The sequence below is a fragment of the Rhinolophus ferrumequinum genome, chromosome 14 (assembly GCF_004115265.2).
Source record: "Rhinolophus ferrumequinum isolate MPI-CBG mRhiFer1 chromosome 14, mRhiFer1_v1.p, whole genome shotgun sequence".
Lineage (NCBI taxonomy): Eukaryota > Metazoa > Chordata > Mammalia > Chiroptera > Rhinolophidae > Rhinolophus > Rhinolophus ferrumequinum.
Genome location: NC_046297.1, coordinates 17864923 through 17885729, shown reverse-complemented (window position 1 = coordinate 17885729; position 20807 = coordinate 17864923). Strand labels below are relative to the sequence as shown.

Below are 20807 nucleotides of genomic sequence, written 5' to 3'. Positions count from 1 at the left end.
TTCAATTCTGTTTCCCCCGTTTCAAAGCTGGTGCTCTATTCAGTGTCACACTCTTTCTAGATTTGTTCAACACAACCTGGTTGTGGGTGGAAAAGCTTTGCACCGAGGAGAACGACCACCACTGACAAGCTTATTGAGAGACACTGAGAAAAGACAAGCGTGATTATTTTGGCAGTTCTTCCTGACCAAACCCTATGGGGCCTATGTTTTTAATATCAGCAAAGACTGATTGTGGAAAGCAAACTAAACAAGAACAGAGAGGTTGCTTTTCCACTAAAGCCAAAATTGATGGGTTTTCAGGAAGAAAGCTAATGGACTTGTGATTGTCTTCTGCTGGCAAAAATAGCCAAGTAGAATTTTCAGGGTTTATAAACATAAATTGTTTACACTATTAAAAAAATGTAGTATTAATGCACCAAGGGCTTTTTAACATGTCTACAGAATTTGACTGTTTCTGCAGGAAAATGTTAAACGTGGGAAGAATATAATGAGACTCCCTAAACACACTGCAGATGACATTAAGTACATTATTGCTTCACTAAAAAAAGAAAAGAATCAATTTCATATAACAAAACATATGCACAGTGCCACATACCACTCTGTATAGCTGCGTTTCTATTTAAGCAACGGCCACTATAGGTGGGAATTCAGCTTCATTAAGCATTTATAAGGTCAAGTTATCCCACTAATAGATCACCTACAGTACTTAGCCTATTTCCTTTGCTTTCTTCAAGAGCTCTTTGCCATTAAAATATTCAAAACCAAACCAAACAAGCAAAATGGGAGTAGGTTATGGATGTCAAATTTGTAAACTACAATCTGAGGACTCATCTGTTTCAGAATCTGTTGTCTAAGTCAGAAGAAACAGTGGAACTTTCCATAAAGAATAACTGCTTAAAAAAGAAATTTTGGAGGTGGATAGAATTGTTCAGTTGGTTGAAAGAACATGCAAATCTGCCAAGTTTCATGAATGAATACATTGCAAAGAAATTCCTTAAGCCTAATGAGGAAAGTACTTTAATTTTTTTAAACTTTAAATTGTGCTTAAATATACATAAGATAAAATTTACCACTTTATTTTTAAGTGTATAATTCTGTGGCATTAAGTACATTCACACTGTTGTGCAACCATCACCACCATCCAAATTCAGAGATATTTTTCATCATCCCAAATGGAAAATCTATGCTCATGAAACATTTTCCATTCTCCTGTCTCCCTAGCCTCAGGTAACCATAACTTCTATGCTACATTCTGTCTCTATGAATTTGATTATAGGCACCTCATATAAGTAGAATCATGCAACATTTGTTCTTTTGTGACTGGCGTATTTCACTTGTAATGTTTTCAAGGTTTATCTATGTTGTACAGTGTGTCAGAATATTCTTCCTTTTCAAGTCTGAATGACATTCCACTGTATGCATGTACTCCATTTTGTTTCTCCATTCATTCATCTGTGGACACTTGGGTTGCTTCTACCTTTTGGCTGTTGTGAATTGTGCTGCTATGAACGTGGATGTGCAAGTATCTGTTTAGGATTCCTGCTTTCACTTCTTGGGGATATATATACCCAGAAGCGGAATTGCTGGATCCTGTGGTAATTCTATGTTTAATTTTTTGAGAAACTGCCATATGTTGTTTTTTACAGTGGCTACATCATTTTAATTCTGATTAGCAGGGCACAAGTGTTTCAGTTTCTCCACATCCCCAGGAACACTTGTGATTTTCTGTTTGTTTTGTTTTGTTGTTTTTGTTTTTAATAATAGCTATCCTAATGAGGGTGGGGGAGAATGTCTTTAATACTAAACATTTTTAAAATCTTTTTTTTTTGTTTGTTTGCTTAAGTTCTTTATACTCCTTGATCGCTACTCATCTTAATTCTGCATATACTTTAGATGTAATTTTACATTTTTTGGTATTCTTCTTTAACTCATTCTGTCTCTCTCTTCAATCTGTAAGCTCAAAAAAATAGGAACTGTGTCTAACAAAATTTTCAAGTACATAATAAGTACTCGATAAAATCCATATCTGCTGAGTATGTAAATAGTTGAAGTCATAAATTCCCAGGCCAGCATTTTTTCTGATTTATTTCCGTTCCATTCAACAAACTTCATTGACTATCTACCATGTATCAGATCTTGTATTAACAATGTCTGAAGGATGCTGTTAAATATCCTTGCTCACAGACTGTCATCCTTAGACTGGCTATCTTTGTTTAAGCCCTAACCAGTACCGTTAAAACTTAAGGCAGGATGGGAAAGTAATATCCTCACTGAAGTCATTGGTCCAACGAATATCTGTTGTTGGAGGCATATCACGTAGCTAGAGAGACATCATTAAAATACAGATGGCAGTACCACATGGAGTGTGGGACCACGTCAGCCGTCTGTTTTGAAAAGTCCCTCAGTGATTCTGATGCACACTCAAGTGTGAAAGCTACTGACAAAGACAGAGAGACCTGGCTAAACCTGGCTCTGTCCCTGTGTGACCTCAGGTAATTCACCTACCGGCTCTTTGCCTCCGTCTCTCGTCTGTATATTGGGGTTTGGTGAAAAGGAAGTGACTGTGGGGTACTTGGCTCATAATTTGACACAATTTTCAGCCACACAGAATGGCTGAGGTAAAAGTTTCATTATATATTTTTTCTCAGTCATGATTCTTAGCTCTAAATCCATCAGTTCACAGGAAAGGCAGGTGGAGATTGAGAAATCAATCGCTCAGGCCCATGGCTTCCCAGGCAGCCTGTCAACCTGGTCTTGAAGTACCAGCTTTCTGCCACTGGAGGTCCTGGGAAAGATTTCTGACTGCACAGGAAGCCATGCTAGCCTTGGGAACAGACACATTGGTTACCGCAGGTAAAAGAAAGTAAAGGGAGAATAGTGGGTCCAGCTACTAAAGCCTGTGGTCCTTCAAGAAACTTAAATCCATCCCTGTAACCTTTCATCTGTTGGTCCTGGTCTTTCAACAGAATTAAAAACGAGAAAGCAGAAAATAGAAATGATTTCAAATATTTTATTGCATACAGAGAGATCAAGTAATTTTTCTCTGTGATCCATCACCAGTAAGTACATTTGCTAAGGGGGGATATTTATTGCTTTCAGAAAATGATAGATTTTTTCCAGACATACATGCTGATTTAGTTTCAACTATGTGGCAGAATTCCTTAAAGACCCTATCTTTCATATACTTTGGAGCAAGGTATCCAGCTCATTAATTCTGAAGGATTCTGATAAAAAATGAGATAAATCAGAACAATATTGTATATTTTTTCTTGGCAAGAGCTGTAAGAGTTTAAGAAATTAGCCTAAAGAAAGTGCAAAGCTGAGGTGAATTCTGGATTGTAGTTACAAAGGTATTTTTAGTGTTCAAACATAGAAATCAGCAAAATGTAAAAATCATTGGAACATATCTACTGGATATGAAAAATAATTTAGTAAATTGACTACACACAATTTTTAAAATAGGACTGGAGAATTTCCGCACAAATTCTCTTAGATTCCTAAGAGATGCCTGTGGGCAGGTATATGGTCACATTAAAAATAGGGTGTAAGAGGCTGTATGATTCCTGAAAGATTATCCAGCTGGCAGGGCAGTGCAACTTATGTCAATTCTCTTGAATTTGGGGGTTATTTTAATAAACTTCTCCATTGCAAAAGTAACAACATCCGTGCTTTACAGGTATTGACCATATTTTCAACCTGGTGACTCTAAGGGAGATGCACAAGGAATACAATAAATGGCAGATGTGTAGTCCAGTTAGTACTTACTATCCAGGTCTGGCCTCAGAGTCTAGTGCTCAGCTGTGAGGCTAAGCTGTTCCCTCGGTTTCGAAATTGTTGTCTTGACTACCCAGCCTGGCTGTATCAAGCTTAGAAAGTTTTATCCCATCCTCACAGAAAATGCTCATTGCAACATTTCTATATTGCTTAAAAAAAGATATGAAAGAAGATAAATTCAACGGTGACAGACCATTGACCCCATGTGGATTTGAGTGGGTGAGACTATACGTGTGGGGACATGCCTAAATAAAGACTTAAAGATGACTGTACCTGTCCAGGTAGAAGAAGACCATTGCCCGATTAAACCTGAGGCAGTGAAGATAGAAGAAGGGGATCAATTCAACTTGGTGTTGTCTGAATGTGAGTGGTGAGAAGAAATGAGGAATAAAAGATCATCGCCATGTTTTTTTGACTCGAGTGATTGGGTTAATGTTAACTGAGCTTTTGAAAAGAGGTGGGAGGGCAAGTATTGAAGCAAAGATTTTTGATTTACTTTTGAACATCATTTGTCGATACCTGTAATGTTTCAGATACTGAGATCTAGGAGGCAATTGGACAGATACATTTGAAGGTCAGTGTGATAGACAGAATCCTAAGAGGACTCCCAATGACTCCTGCCCATGTATAACCATCTTCTTTGTAGTGTACTTATGGGGTGACCTGTAACCTCCTTCTATCCAATAGAAGGGGTGGGATACCACTTCCATGATTAGTTTACATCAAAGGTGAAGAGATTGGGACTGGATGTATAGATTGGGAAGTCCATACAATAGAAAAATAGATGCCATCATCCAGGGACAGCCTGTAGTGTGAGAGAACCAGTGGGCCAAGGAGAAAACTTGGAGAACACCCACATTTTAGGAAGAAGAGGATTTACTACCAAAACAAGGAATTTGAAAGATGCCATCAGAAAGCAATGATGAGAGCAAGAAAGGAGTGAAGTCAAGAAAGTCTAGGGGATAGTGGTCGACCATGTTAAATGTAGCAGAGAGATCAGGAGGGTGGAGACAAAAACGTGGTCAATGTGGAGATCATCGGGGGCTTTCTGAGCAGTTTCAATCAGGGGTGATGGTGAAACACATGTGTGTGGGGTCAGGTGCAGTGGGCTGAGGAATGAAGGTGGGATGATTTTTCAAAATATTCAGTGAATATTTAGGCAGTCTCTAGAGCAGGGGTATCCAAACATTTTTCAACGTTTTTTACCAAGGGCCATATGCGGTAAAGTACACAAACAGCCGGGCCAGTCACTGGAGGTGAAGTACATATTGCCTCACCTGGTTTATTTAAGTCAACTAAATATATTTTTGGAATTTGCTGCGGGCCAATTAAAAATGGATTGCGGGCCGCAGTTGGCCCGCGGGCCGCAGTTTGGACACCCCTGCTCTAGAGAGAATCAAGTTAAGAGTCTTCTTTTTCTTTTTCTTCCTCCTTCCTCTCCTCCCTTCCCTTTTATCCTCCCCTACCTCCTCCTCCTCCTTCTTCCGAATGAGATAGGTTTGAACACATCTGTGGGCAGAGGGAAATGGTCCACCAGAGTGAGTATTTGAGTATCCCCTTTCATTAATTCATTTAATATTCGCAGTTTACTACAATGCTGGGCTACAATTACAAATAAGATCTGCCTCTTACTTTGAGGGGAACATGACAGGCAGAATAATGGCCCCTACCCCAAGATGTTCACATCCTAAGCCCTGGATCTGTGACTATGTTACCTGTTATGCAGCAAAGCATTTTTGCAGATGTGATTAAGTGGAGGATCTTGCCATGGGGAGATTTTTCTGGATTATATGGGTGGGCCCTGTAGAATCACAAGGGTCCATATAAGAGGGAGGCAGGAGGGTCAGAGTCAGAGAAAGGAGATATGCAGCAGAGTCAGGGAGACATTTGAAGATAGTGTGCTGCTGCTTTGGAGGAGGAAGGGGCCACAAACTAAGGAATGCAGGTGGCCTCTAGAAGCTGGAAAAACAAGGGAATAGATTGTCCCCTAGAGCCTCTGGGAGGAGTGGCCCTGCTGACACCTTGATTTTGTCCCAGTGGAACCTATTCAGGCTTCTGATCTCCAGAACTGTAAGATAATAAATTTGTGCAATGTGTGGCAATTAGCCATAGCAGCAATAGGAAACTAATACAGAAGCTAATGGCAGAGACGGCCTCTCGGACCCTCTTTCTATGATGCTATCATTGAGTGGGCACAGGGTGCTGTGGGAGAGTCCACCGACAGGCCCTGACCGGAATCAAGGGCTGCAGAGTCTGCAGAGGGAGGCAGGGACAGCTTTACGGTGTTCAGATGGAAGAGTAGGAATCAAGCGAAATGAGGTGGGCAGTGAGGTTGGGAGAACATTTCAAAGAGAGGGAAGAGCAGGGACAAAACCCTGAGTTAAGAGAAAGCATGATAAGCTTTGGAAACTTCAGGAAGTGAGGTGAGGCTGGACTCTTGTGTACCAAGTGCAGAATGGTGGCAGATGAGGCTGAGGGCTGAGCAGAGGCCGCCATGTCTGCCAGGCTAACTTGTTTCGATAATATCCTAATGACAAGGAAGAATCATTGAAGAGTCTTAAGTAGGGGAGTAAAGATGATGATATATATATTTTTTAGGAAAATATTTCTGTTTAAAGTGTGAGAATGAATTGGAAATCTGGTAACAGGAAGCCCAGTCATGTGCATATTGTAGCAATAAGAGCCCGAGGTGATGGTGGCTTCAACAGAGGGTAGGTTATTATGCAAATGAGAAAAGGACAGAGCTACACATGATTAGATGGCAGATGGGCATCAGGAAGCAAGCTAAGTCCGGGGGATGACAGAAGATGGCGAGCTGAGGTGACAGGCAGCAGAAGAGTGTCCTCGGAGATGGGGCAAAGCAGGACGGGAGGAGAGGGAAACTTGCAAGGGAGCAGAGGTGTGTTGTGGCTTGTATCTGACTGCCCCAGTTTCTGGGTGACCTGGGCCATTCTCTGGCTTGTGGGGGGCCAAGGTTGGGGGAGATCAAGCTACTTTGGAGAATTATGAAGGATCTGACCAAACCCAAGAATTGGGTTACTGGCTTCTTCCAGCTCATCCTAAATCTGTACAGTTGGCCCATGAACAACATGGGGGTTAGAAGCATGGACCCCTGTGCAGTTGAAAACCTCTGTATAATTTTTGACTCCCCCAAACCTTAACTACTAATAGCCTACTGTGGACTGGAAACCTTATCAATATAAATAGTCGATTAACACATATTTTCATGTCATATGTATTGTATACCATATTCTTACAATAAAGTAAGCAAGAGACAAGAAAATGTTATTAAGAATTTTATAAGGAAGAAAAAATACATTTGCAGTATCTATTGAAAAAATCCGCGTATAAGTGGACCAGTGCAGTTCCAGGCCATGTTGTTCAGGGTCAACTGTATTTTGGTGTCACTACTCCCTCCTCCTCTCCAGGGGGTATTTATATTTGGGAGTAGGCTGCACCTTACCCCATGCCAAACGCCTCTGGACCAATGAAAAGGAGGCTCTGCCCTTTCTCTGGCTTTTCTGCTCTAGCTTCTTGGTTTAGTTCAACCCTGGGCATAGTCAAGGCTCAGTTTAGGTTTCTCTTGATCCCCAAAAGGTGTCCACTTTCTTGGCTCTTTGCTATCAGCTCTGCTATCGCTTTCTAAGCATTTCCTTTAGAGAGAATCTGATCTTTCATGGCTGCTAATCCCTGGAAAGATTGATTTGCCTTTCCACAGTCCCGGCAGCGTGCAGAGATGTAAAACCCCTCATCTAGCTTCCTGTATGTGGGAAGAAGAAAAGAGATTACAGCTGCACAGGGCCCTTCAAATTGACAGTGTAAACTCCCATTAGAGTCTTTGTGGTTAGGAGGAGTTCTTCCTCCAGGGTTGCCTGTCAGTGTGTGTATGGGGGAGGACGGTGATGACAATTCTACCTCCCGAGAGGGAGGTAGGAACTAATTTTAATGGTAAAAATAATGTGTATGTAGGCACTGCTCTTGGTGACAAAATTATTGGTGGTGTGTGGCTTTGGGCAAGCTACTGTATTAGTCTGCTACGGCTGCTATAACAAAGTAGTGCAGATAGGGTGGGGCAAACAACAGAAATTTATTTTCTCACAGTTCTGGAGCTGACATCTTCTCCGAGGTCAAGGTGTCGGCAGGGTTGGTTTCTTCTGAGGCCTCTCTCCTTGGCTTGTGGATGTTCATCTTCTCTCTTTGTCCTCTCATGATCTTCCCTCTGTGTATTTGCATCTCTGGGCTTTCTTTGTGTGTCCAAAATTCCTCTTCTTATAAGGACATCAGTCAGATTGGACTGAGACCCACCCATATGACCTTATTTTACCTTAATTACCTCTTTAAATTCCTATGTCCAAATAGTCACATTCTGAGGTACTGCCGGTTCAGGCTTCAACCTATGAATTATGGGTAGGGGAACACAATTCAACTCATAACATTTATCCTCCTAAGGGTCAGTTTCCTTCCTCAACTCTGAAATATGTGTAATAATTGTACCTTCCTTCATATGGTTGACTTGAGTATTAAGTGAAATATTGCATGAAAGTGGTTTCATATAGCACTTCACACTGAGGAGTGCTCAGCAAATGTTTGCTGCTGTGACACTGAGTCTGATGACTGGACTCAGTGTAGCGACAGTTACAAGGTGGGTGAAAGAACATTCTTTGACCTCAAACAGTTATTTGAGGACTGTGCTCCCTTTTCCTCTACTAAAAATCTCTCAGCAGCATACCTAGAACACATAGTAAACTAGCAATAGTAGTTATTTCTAGAGTGAGGAACTGTGGTTTAAAGTTATTGGTACCATCTTTTGTTGTAAAGAAAATTTTACGTTTAAAAACTTCAGTGTAAACTTAGCCCTATCCCTGTGCCCCCATCTACTGCCTTAACTTTTGTCACTAGATTGTTATATTTAGTTACAGCAAAAATTAAAAAAAACAAAAACCTTTCACATATATATGTGTGTGTGTGTGTGTGTGTATATATATATTTACAGTGCCAAAATGATGTATACACATTTTAAGATGTTATCTATGCTCAAGCAGTAGAGTCACCGTAATCAGAAGTGTCTGGATGCTGATGGTAACCACTCTGAGCACCTCTTGTAATTGCAGAAGTCAAACGTGACTTGTATTCATCTTTTGTTATCGGTATATATTGAGGATTACAATTAATACAGTTTTTTCCTTTCTTAAAATGTGTATACATTTTTTGACACCGTGTGTGTGTGTGTGTGTGTGTGTGTGTGTGTGTATGTATGCATACACATTCTTTCCACTTAAATTTATAAAGATATTCTATAATATCTTACAAGTGTTCTTCTAAGACTTTTCATGTTTCACATCTTTTCACCTTTAGGTCTGTCACCCAACATGAACCAAGTTTTGTATGTGGTATTTGCTAGGGATTTAATCTTTTTTCCATTTTTCCTCCATAGGTAAAGGCAGTGGTTCCAATGCTTTTTATTAACTAGTTCATCCTTTCTGTATTGGGTTGTAATTCCTTCTCTCCGCTGTATCAAAGTGTCGTATATATGTACTTGGGTCTGTTTGGAAATTTTACGCTGTGCCGTTGGTCTATTCCTGCGTCCCTATCAGATGGTTTTAATTCTTATCTCATTTTAAAGAAGTCTTGTTATCTGGCAGGGCAAATCTTTTTTCCTTGGTCTTTTTAAGTGTCCGCATCTGTATACATTTGAAAATCAGTTTCTGTAATGGATGGTTTTTAGTTTCATTGTACTCGAGTCAGAGAAAGTGTTCTAATGACTCCCACCCCCACACAAGTGCAGGGTCATGTAGACTTGCAGTCCCATCCCTAGAAACTAATTCCATCAGTAAGGGGTGTGGCCTGGACCACTGAGAGCTTCAGAATCTCCTCAGATGATTCCAGAGCCTCTGAAGTTCTTTCAAAGGGGGTTTGTGGGCGGTAAGCCCGCCTTTCTGAACATCTTACCTGACTCTTCTAGCATGTCTCACCCCAACGAGACCTCCACCATCACTAATATCCCCTTCCTAGCCAGTCTGACTTCTCTCGTGGCTTTCAAAGCTTTTATCTTGATTCTCGGTATTCTGCATTTTATTATATGGATTCTACTTGTGGATTTCTTTCTTTGTTTGTTTTTATTTATCCACCGTGGCATGTGTCCCTTCGAGGCTCTCTGTCCTCATTCAGTTGGGGACAGCTCAGCGCCATTAGTCCCTTTAATTTAGCTCCTTTGAACTTGCATCCAGTCTACTGAACAAGCACCTATTAGATGCATGAGGAAGCCTTTTGCTCGCTTCTGTGTGTCTCATAAATTCTCATTCATGCTGTTTTTATCTCTGCATCTCTCTGTACAGCACTCTAGCTGAATTGTTTAATACCACAGCCCTTCTCACTTTAACTTTGTCTTGTCATGGGTTTATCCAGTTTGTTAAATTGTTAAGAATTAATTTTCATGTTAATATATATTATTATTTCCAGGGGGTAATTGGCTAGTCTGTCAATTTAGTTTCATGCTTTTGTGGTTTGGTTAAATGGATGCTGTTTCTTCCTTTTATCTCTTTGAGGTCCTTAAAACATGCTTATAGTCAGTCATTTCTATTAATTATTCCATTTTGTTGGGAGCAGGATTGCTTGACAGACTCAGCAAAAATTAAAAAGAAAAAAGTATGACCTGTTAGATTTGAATTTTAGATAAACAATGAATAATTATTTTTAGTATAAGTGTGTCCCATGCGATATTCAAAACATACTTATACTAAAAGATTTGAGAATCCTGGCTCACTTGTTAGCTCTATTTCCCACTGTGAATTAGTTAACTGGCATTCTGTTTAATGCATCAATTTTACAAGCACGTTTAGGATGATTTAGTCTGAATTGCTTTCTTGTAAATGCTGTAAAATTGAGTTTCTGGCCCTGCAAAGTCGTTTTCACACTGGGATGTTTTGACCATATCTCCTAGTGTGTAACATTAAAGTAAATATTCAAGTTTTACAAGTGTTTTTTCCTAAGAAATGTGCACAACAGATAGTCCCATCCCATTGTCAACCCCTTACCTATTAAAGCGTTTAGTCAAAGATGGGATGGGAACATGGGATAAGGTTTGGGTATAGATGAGGATGTCAGGTAATAAAATGACTTTGTTAAGAAAAAAACGAACACTTAAACTTTAGTAGTTTGTTTTTAGGCTGCATTAAATATCCTAAAAGTCACTTTCATTTGGCTATATAAAAAGAGTAGCATCAAAACTTTTGTCTTGGCAAGGCTATGTTGGCACATAGATCAGTGGGGACAGAAATAAAAACAGCTGAAGAGGTGAGTAATTGTACCAAAGTCACACTGTGTACTTGAACTTGACAGCTTTTGAATTAAAGCTCCTATTATATTGACCTAGCCTCATGAGCTAGCTTGTTTTTCAATGATTGAAGATAAAGTTTAGTCAATGTCTGATTTTTTTCTCTTTTACTGTGATTATGGGGAAAAAAAATCGATAGTTTTCATTCGAATTTTCATTTATCTACAAGTAGAATCCTAGTAGCTGGAAGAAGTTTTGAAACATATTTCCCCCTTGGTGTTCAATGATGTTGAACTCATAACTATAGCACTGAAGTTGAAAGTGCAAGGCCATGGGCTTGGCACTAGGTGATATAAAAACAAACAGGAAACAGTGGCTGAGCTCAGGAGCTCCCAGCCCGTGGGGGTGGGAGACAAGTAAACAGAGCACCATGATGTAGTTTATATCAGTGGGGATCACTGAGCAAGAGGGGAGCAGTCCCTAGCTTGTGACTGCAGGGATTTTATTTCCAATCCTCTGTAAACGTGCCTGGAATTCTCATCTATAGCTTTGGGAGAAATATAAATGCATGCCATATCTATGTTTTACCAAAGTCATTTTATAGTTTTGAAAACAGAAAAACAATGAGCATAAATACTTTTTTATGCATAATGCTTATAAACTATGATCGACCACCATTTATACTTATCAAATCGTTGAGTTTTAAGAAACTCACACATTGTTATTGTAAAGTGAAATCTTAACAATACAGTCTTGTATTGTTTTGTTGGGTTTTGAAAGTGAGATTTTTCCACTTTCTCAAATCCTGGTGTCTCAAATCCTGGTGAGGCAGTTTTAACTCTGAAGGGATGTTTCTAAATTTATATCACAGTTTCCTTTACTGGCTTTTATAGAGAATGGACCACTAGCATGATACTTGAACCAGAAGAAAAAAAAAAATCTCCTTTTTTTTCCCCTGTGCAGAATGCAGAATTCAATTGGCAGTTGCGGAATATATTCTGTAAGGCAGTGTATGGATTTCAGGCTATTTGCACAAGCAACAGTAGTCGGAGCCACTTAGCTGGACAGCATATCCTAGGGCAAAATGATTAGCTGGAATTAATGGAATTTTGGTGTTGGCTCAGTCCGTTGGCAACCTCTGAGCAATCATGAATCCCAGGATGCTTTTGTGTCTCCTGGTAGTGTTTCCTCTTGGGCAGCAATTGCTAAATGGAAAAGGCAATTGCACAGGAAAAAGTTACATCTACTATTTCTAATTATACCATGAAACATGGTGTAACCATTGGATTTCTAACATTATACCTAAAAAGTCATCTTGGCTTATTGCCTAAGATATTTCATGTTAATTTTTCAAGAAGGAGAAAAAATAATTTCCAAATTTCCAATTTGAGATATATGGGTGATAACAGCTAACTTTGACTGCAGTGAACATAATCACTAGGTTTGTTTTGGCTTTAAAAGTGTTGCGAACGGAGCAGAGATGCTTACTGAAGTAAAATTAATATGTTCCAGAAATGAAAAATCAGAAGCTGGTTAAATAATGATTTTTTTAAAAACCTACTGGCTTTTTTCAAGATAGCTAAATCAATTAGTGACTAATAAATGTTATTTTTTAAATGGAAATCAACCCCCAATTTATTCTTCAAAGGTACTGCTAGAAGTTGTGTTTTTGAATAGTGACTGCATTCTTAGCTTGGAATATACGAGTATGAAACATTCAAAATGTTTATTTTTCTGAATTAAATCAAAATTTCAGACTTTTAAGACCCAAACTGTTTTCCAACTTGAACCTTGACCCTTAAAACTGGAAGATATTTTTTGCACCCAGCACTGTATTTTTACAGAGCTGACTCTGTTTTAACCCTATCAGAGAGAATGGATGAACAAATATAAAATTCTCCACTTTTGCATCTTGATGGGATATATTCTTGTAACAGAATTTGTGGCTGAGCTAAGTTTGTCCTTAAAATCAATACAATTGGTAGAGAAGAATAATCTCACAGTATCCTTCATGTTGACTTTTTAGATCAAAACCAGCTTTTCTTCACTGACAATCATGTAAGCCGTCCCATAGTATGGACTTTTCATTTTAGCACTGAGGCTGGGGAAGGAGGGAGGGTCCAACTGGGGGTGCATGATGAGGGAAGATAACTGGTTCCTGCTGGCAATAATTGGTTTGGTGTCAGCAAATGATAATTCATGTCTGTCCAGTGAGGACATCAGAAGGCACGGAAGTCTCAAGATGGTGCAGCTGAGTTAATGACAATTGGCCCTTGGAAAGTAATTAGAATGAATGAGAATTCCTTTCTGATGATCTGCTATTTTAGAATTATATGAAGAACACCTGCCACCTTATGAAAACATGTTTTTCCTTGCTCAGCGTCAGTGTTACATCTGGCTTTTCAAAAGCAGCCCAATATTCTATCAATGACTGGTTCTAATAGATAAGATCTGATAATAGTTGAAAGGCAACCTACAGAAGAAAATGTCATTAATCGGCCGATGACACCTTTGTGTGTCTTGAGCTGGTTAGATGTGTCCTAATGAATGAACGCCAAGGCAGATTGCCTTATACAAGATTCTATCATAGACAAGCAGTGCTAGATGGAATTAATTTTCATGAAGAATGAAGTTCACTTGGATGGGAGGAACTAGTCTTTCAAGGGTTAGGTGAGAAATGCTCTTCCTTCCCTATGGGAGAGGTTTTACAGTCTTTCTGATCAGGCATACAGCTGTAAAATCTAATTCTGGGAAACTATATAATCACATTCCCAGCAAACCTTTGACATACCCTGAGCTCAAACACACCATTACATTTTCATGAGAACTCACTGTTATTTGCCTCAATATAAGCATTTTGTCACATTTTCTTCTGTTTAAATAATCCAATTTAAAAGGAAATATCTTGAACAGACATGAATCTTGCTTTTTATATTAATTCCAGCTTTGGTTTCTGCCCCAAAATTAGTATTTACTTTCTATAAATGCGACACAGTCATTCTCATGTTTACCATTTTGCCGTTGCAATCATATCAAAAAGACACTGAGAAATGAGGCTTGTCTTATTCTATGGCAAAGGTCAGTTGCAAAGGAATGAATCATTTTGAGACATTTTATACTGTAGTGCTTGGTACCTGTCACGTGGGGGTCTCTGGTCCCGCTACCCACATAAGAACGCAGGATATGGTGAGGCCAAAAAGGAACAACCATGGAGTCATAAGTAGGGGAGTCATACCACTATAGTCTCATTGGCGGCTGGGTTGGAGACACAGGAGGCAGGAGCCACAGAATCCGCAACCCTCACTGTGCCGCTTGCAGGCTCAGCCACCATCTTCTTGCTAGCCCTCATTTTTGCTAGCGTAGCGACAGCAGTTATACTAGTGCCCAATGGCTCACTGGTTACAGCTGACGGCCAACTAGCCACAGCTGATGGCCATCCAATCACAGTCGATGGCCATTTACTACCTGAGCCAGCACCTTTCCACGTGAGGCCAAGAGCCTGGAAACTGCACTCCTGGCTCTGTCCCCACAGTACCCAATTGTTAAGTTTTTATGGTTCAAAGACATCTGTGTGCCAACTAGGATGATGTGAGGGGTTTCCCTGGACACAGGGATTTCAGTGCTAAGACTGTGAAATCTTGACCAACGTAGTGCTAAGACCGGAAGTAGAATAATGGAGCAGTAGAGAGCAAGACTGAGAAGCCCTGTGGGAGGAGGACACGTTTCCTGTTTAGAAGAAAATATGCAAAATATAATACCAGAAGCAGTGTGAAAATTAAAAATGGGTACACTTACAAAATGAGGTCAGTGGTTTCTGTGTTGGTTTCCAAAGAGACTTTCCTGAGAAACATCTGTTTCCAGGTTTCCTGAATTTCACTGAGTGAGTTAAAGCTAACAGCAAAGTGGTTTTTCTCATTTGCTCACTCATTAATTCATTAAAAAATATTGAATAGTTTTTCTATGCCAGACACTGTCAATAGAAATACACCAGAGAAGAAAACAGCATCACTCTTCTGGTGAGATTTATATTCAAAAGGGCAACGCTGGACCCCATGGAACAGTTACCTCATGCTGAGCAGCCACTGTGAGTTCTCATTCATTCCCCAGAATCTCTCTACTTCCTGAGTCCCATCGTTTGCCCCGCTTTTGGGGTGGGGAAACAGAGGCTCAGAAATACACAATAACTTGCCCCAAGGCAGGACGGTGGGGTTCAGGCCACCATGAGTGTGAAAGGAAAGCCCTTATAATGCCATGCCTTCCTGGCAGGAGGCAGAGTTCTGATTCTTTTCTTTTTTTTTTTTTTTTTGGAACATCTTAAGTTTTTAATCCTTTTACAGGTTATCTAAACCACTTTTGGTTAAGAAAACTGTAGTAAGTTAGTAACTGCCACAAGCAAATGCCAGGCGGTGGGACGTGTCAATTTTCCAGAGTCCTGCTTCGTGGGGTGTCTGCACTGCTCTGGGTCTCTGCTCACACTCGCCGGAATCAATTATGGCAGATTTTAGTCCACAGGTCGCTTTTCCCCATATTGCTTTGTAAACTCTTCAGCATTCTTACAGAATTTTTTATGGTCCTTAGAGTATTCTTCAGCTAGGTGAGCCCCAAAAGGGTGCTCGGGCTGGGGTCGTTCACCAATGCTATGAGGGCCTGGGTTACTTGGTCGGTTTTGATTGCTGGCTTCCAGTTTTCAGCACTAATTACAGGCAGATAGACCTGCCCCTTTTCATCAATGTTGGGGTGATAGATCTTTGCTTTAAGTGTGATCTTTGGTGGTTTGAATGGGTACTCTGCTGGAAAGTTGATTTCAATTCTGAAAGCCCCCTCATCATATGGAGGGTTATCAGGAACAACAAGCCCTTGCCAAGTCAATAAATTAGCTTCTTCAATCTGGATGTTACCGAAGTTTTTCATTCCACATTTGCGGATTTCTTCAAGCTCCTTCATCAGTCTCCTGCTGGCCGCCATCTTGGATCCAGTGTGCATCCCAGAGTTCTGATTCTTGAAGCAAAGCCATTCAGGATTCAATGAATGTCTGAGTTAGGGGGCATTCACATCATACCAGCCACATTTCTAGCAGCCTTCACTTGGGCCCTCTTATTTGATGTTTACATCAGCTAGGAGGAAAACGTTGAGACATCTAAAAAGGATGTTCCTCTCTAATATCCAAGAAACTCTCTTGACAAGAATCTACACTGTGGTAAGGGGCTTCAAAGTGGAGAAAGGGGAGTGAGGGTAAAAGAGAAGGTAAGCCAGACACAGGAGTAAAGGGGGTGTGGCAGTGATAGATGAGGTTCTCAAAGACTGTTTGCTAACCCCGGACAGACTCCCATGTAGCCTGTTTCTGCTTTTGTTTGTTGGGTGAGTAAGTGAGGTATTCCAAGTGTCCATATTAATAGACTGTCTTTACTCCAATGTAAATTCTTGCTTCTGTTGTTATAGATTAACTGACCATATAGGCATGGATTTATTTTTGGGCTCTCTATTCTGTTCCATTTATCTATGTGTCTGTTTTTATGCCAATACCATGCTGCTTTGATTACTATAGCCTTATAGTATGATTTGATGTCAGGTAGTGTGATACCTCCCACTTTGTTCTTTTTTTAATTAAAGTTTATTGGATGACAATTGTTAGTAAAGTTACATAGGTTTCAAGTGTACAATTCTGTAATACATCATTTATATATCATGTGTGTTCACCACCCAGAGTCAGTTCTCCTTCCATCAACATATATTTTATCCTTTTTACCCTCATCTACCACCCTCCTCCTCTTTATCCTCTGGTAACCACTAAACTATTGTCTGTGTCTATGAGTTTTTGTTTCTTTGTTTGTTTGTCTTGTTCCTTCGTTGTTTTCAGTTTTATATACCACATTATCAGTGAAATCATATGGCTCTCTACTTCTTCTGTCTGACTTATTTCGCTTAGCATAATAATCTCAAGATCCATCCATGTTGTTGCAAATGGCACTATTTCATCTTTCCTTATGGCAGAATAGTATTCCATTGTGTATATAATCACATCTTCTTTATCCAATTATCTATTGAAAGACACTTGGGTTGTTTCCCTGTCTTGGCCACCATAAATAAAGCTGCAATGAACATTGGAGCACATATATCTTTATGGATAAATGTTTTCAGATTTTTTGGGTAGATACCCAGGAGAGGAACTGCTGGGTCTTATGGTAATTCTATTCGTAATTTTTTGAGGAACCTCCACACTGTGTTCCACAGTGGCTGCACCAATCTTCATTCCCACCAACAGTGTATGAGGGTTCCTTTTTCTCCACAGCCTCTCCAACACTTGTTATTATTCGTCTTGTTGATGATTTGTTCTTCTTTCTGAAGATTGCTGTGGCTATTCGGGGTCTTTTTTAGTTCCATATAAATTTTAGGATTATTTGTTCTAGTTCTGTGAAAAACATCACTGTAATTTGATAGGGATTGCACTGAATCAATACATTGCCTTAGGCAGTATGGACATTTTAACTATATTAATTCTTCCTATCCATTAGCATGGTATATGTTTTTATTTATTTGTATCTTCTTTAATTTCTCTCTTCAGTGTCTTACAATTTTCTGAGCACAGGTCTTTTACTTCCTTGGTTAAATTTATTCCTATGTATTTTATTGTTTTTGAAGCAATTGTGAATGGGAACTTTTAGAATAAGAATCCAGGGTTAAAATGAAATCTCATTTTTAATGCCCACATTTTTACAGACTAGTTTCCTGCATTTGAGAGATTTATCTAGATTTAGTAGAATAGAAATTCTACTAAATGCATGCTGGTCAGATCTGCAGGTACCGTGTTTCCCCAAAAATAAGACCTAGCCATACTATCAGCTCTAATGTTTCTTTTGGATCAAAAATAAATATGTTATTATATGATACCTGGTGTTATGTTATGTTATATTATTATTATATTATATAGACCTGGTCTTACATTATATTAAAATAAGACTGGGTCTTACATTAATTTTTGTTCCAAAAGATACACTAGAGCTGAAGGTCCAGCTAGGTCTTATTTTTGGGGAAACACCGTAGTGGGTTGATTTCTGGAGGCCACTGTGATATAATGTATAGTCACTTCAATATGTGAATATTCATAAATCTAGAAACTTTCTTAGTGAGAGCCTCCCCACATCCCCAATATCAATCTTTTGATATCCTTTGCCCAGGACTTTTTGACCCAACATCAAAAACATAGCAGTTACCATGACAACTATCAGACAATATCTTTTTATCTCCTCTGAGGATAAGTGAGGCCTCTTGAGCAAAGGGTAAAAGCATTAATTATATTATATATTGACAGGTTACATTAAGATAAACCACATTTAATCATCTCTTCAGCTCTTTGTTTAATATTTGGGATTTACTTCATTTTTAGTCTTGGTTTCCTAGAATCTTTGGAAAGTAAAACAATATATAAGAACTATATAACCGTAAAAAGCTCTAACAGGTTAAATACTATGGTTATTTTCTAGCATGTCTGAAGAAGATAGTAATTTTTCTAATATCTTCCATAAAACCATTACTTATTGAGCAAATGACAAACTCCTTAGCAGACATGTAAACATCTAAAAGTTTGAACATTCATAAGGAAATCACTTAAGAGGGAATTATGCATTCTTCTTTCTCTCTAATAAATGAAAAAATTAGGAAGTAGGAGATATGAGTTTATCTACCAGACAAGTTAAGCAAGACTTTGTCATTTTATATTTCAATAGTAAATGAGAATTTACAGTGTCAACATATTCTGAAATCCATTTGTCTTGTAAGGTACTCAGGATTGCTAGATATTTGACATTTATACGTACAGTATTTGGTGGGCTACAAACACGGAATGGATGTATTTTTCTCGCCATCATGGTTGTCAGCCATTCTCTATCAACTCTATTTCTCATTCCTTAATAAAATCTCAGGAAGAACCCATAGCTGTTTATAAAAATCCAGGTTAGTTAATCTAGTTCCAAACTTGTAACTCATTTCTGGCTTATTACTTACCTCTTTCTTTCTCCCAGAACCAGACTCCTCCCAAGCTTGCCTTTGGGGCTGTCTCTCCCAGCGGGGTACCCCTAGCCTCTCATTGCTGAGGTCCCCTTTCTGGGCAGACTGTCCTCTTGGCTGAGCCAAGGGCCTGCTGCATGCACATTGGCCATTCCTGGAGGAAATGTGTCCATCCTTGCCACACCCAGGGATGCCCCTCACTCCATTCTTGGCCTGGTGGGTGGAGTGGTCTGCTGTCCAGGCCTACACATGGCTGATATCTCCCCACAAAATGAGATGAGCCCCTTCTTTCTGAACACTGGTTTTTGGTTTGGTTTTCTTGGAAGCTGGCTTTCTTTTCCTTTTTGAGAGGAGTTGACAGAGAAAGAGAGAGAGAGAGAGAGAGAGAGAGAGAGAGAGAGAGAGAGAGAGAGAGAGAGAGAGAATGATTGGAGTTATGAGATTTGCGCTGGGAGGGTAAATGAGTGTTTTCTTCTCTCCAAAACCTGCTTGGGAAGGGGTCAGCAGAGGGGCTGGGGTGGCAGTTTAGATGGATAGCGGAGTTGGTGGGCTTTTTCTTAGTAAGCCATGGAGTGGGTATCTAGCCCCCAGTTATTTATAAATTCCTCGAGAATGGGGGCAGGTGGTACCACTTTGCTTTAGTTTTGTGTCCCAGCTACCACTGAGGCAATAGGAAAAGGCCCACTTAGCATCCTAATACCTGTGCGAGCTCCCCTGAGACAGCCTCAGTCCAGGATCTCACCACAGGCCACCGGCAACAGGGCATACTGGCCCTTGTCAGACTAGGGAGTGGGGAACGAGAGTGGCTGGATCTTGTCCTTGGGTTGGTAGGACAGTGTGAGCATGCTGTCTGGAGGGACAGAGCCTCATTTGACCAGTGCTTGTCATTTCTTGTCCTGCTCTTTCTGCTGGAGTGTCATCTTGGCACAGGATTGATCTCTGTGTCTGTGCATAAGTAACCAGAGATAATTAATCCAAAGGAAGAGGTGAATTATCCCTGCTGGGCCCATCTGTATCGACTGAGCTTGGGCATGCCTTTCATCTGAGTCCAGACAGGCAAGGACCCAAAGCACATTTGAGCTTTGCTCTCATTCAGCTGCTCGAGCAGGAGGGAGAGTGCGCTTCTCCAGCAGCCGCCCCATCCCACACGATTGAAAGGAGGGGGGTCCTGGCATCTTAGGAAAGACTTTTTACCGTCAATGACAAGTTTTACTAACTGCTAACTGTTAGCTGCCCCCAGTCCCACACTGGAGAGAATGGTCACTCACTCTTCTCAGAATAATGTCAGTGTCTGAAATCCTCAATGTCATAGACATAGCCTTCACAAATAGAAATCAATAAACATCAGATGGGAAATGGTATCCTCAATACATTTCCTATGAATCATCATAGTTTACATTTGCAGGTAGTTTTTAATATGCCAGATTTTGTGTTAGGAGTACCCGGTACACAGCCTGTAGACACCTGTCTTTGTTCTCAAGTTAAAGAAAACTAGAAGTGTACATCAAGTCACCATAAGGCAGGGAGACCCAATCAAGATAGGGCATATATTAAGACCTTCTGTCACTTTCTATGCACCATTCCATTTAATCCTATGGGATTAGATCATTTGATTTTCCCCTTTTTTTTCCAGATGAGAAAGCTGAAAATTAGGAGTGTACATAACTTTTCCCAAATCTCACAGCTAGACAAGAACAGACCAGGGTTCAGTTCCCAGTGTCTGGTGTTGACATGAACTGTTAACCCTTGTGATACT

The 20807-nt window shown here is 39.9% G+C and overlaps 1 pseudogene; it reads right to left on the bottom strand.

Moving 5' to 3' along the window:
• Positions 1-15548: 15548 nt before the first annotated feature.
• Positions 15549-16012, bottom strand: LOC117034085 (ubiquitin-conjugating enzyme E2 L3-like; annotated as a pseudogene).
• Between the last annotated feature and the right edge of the window lie 4795 nt (positions 16013-20807).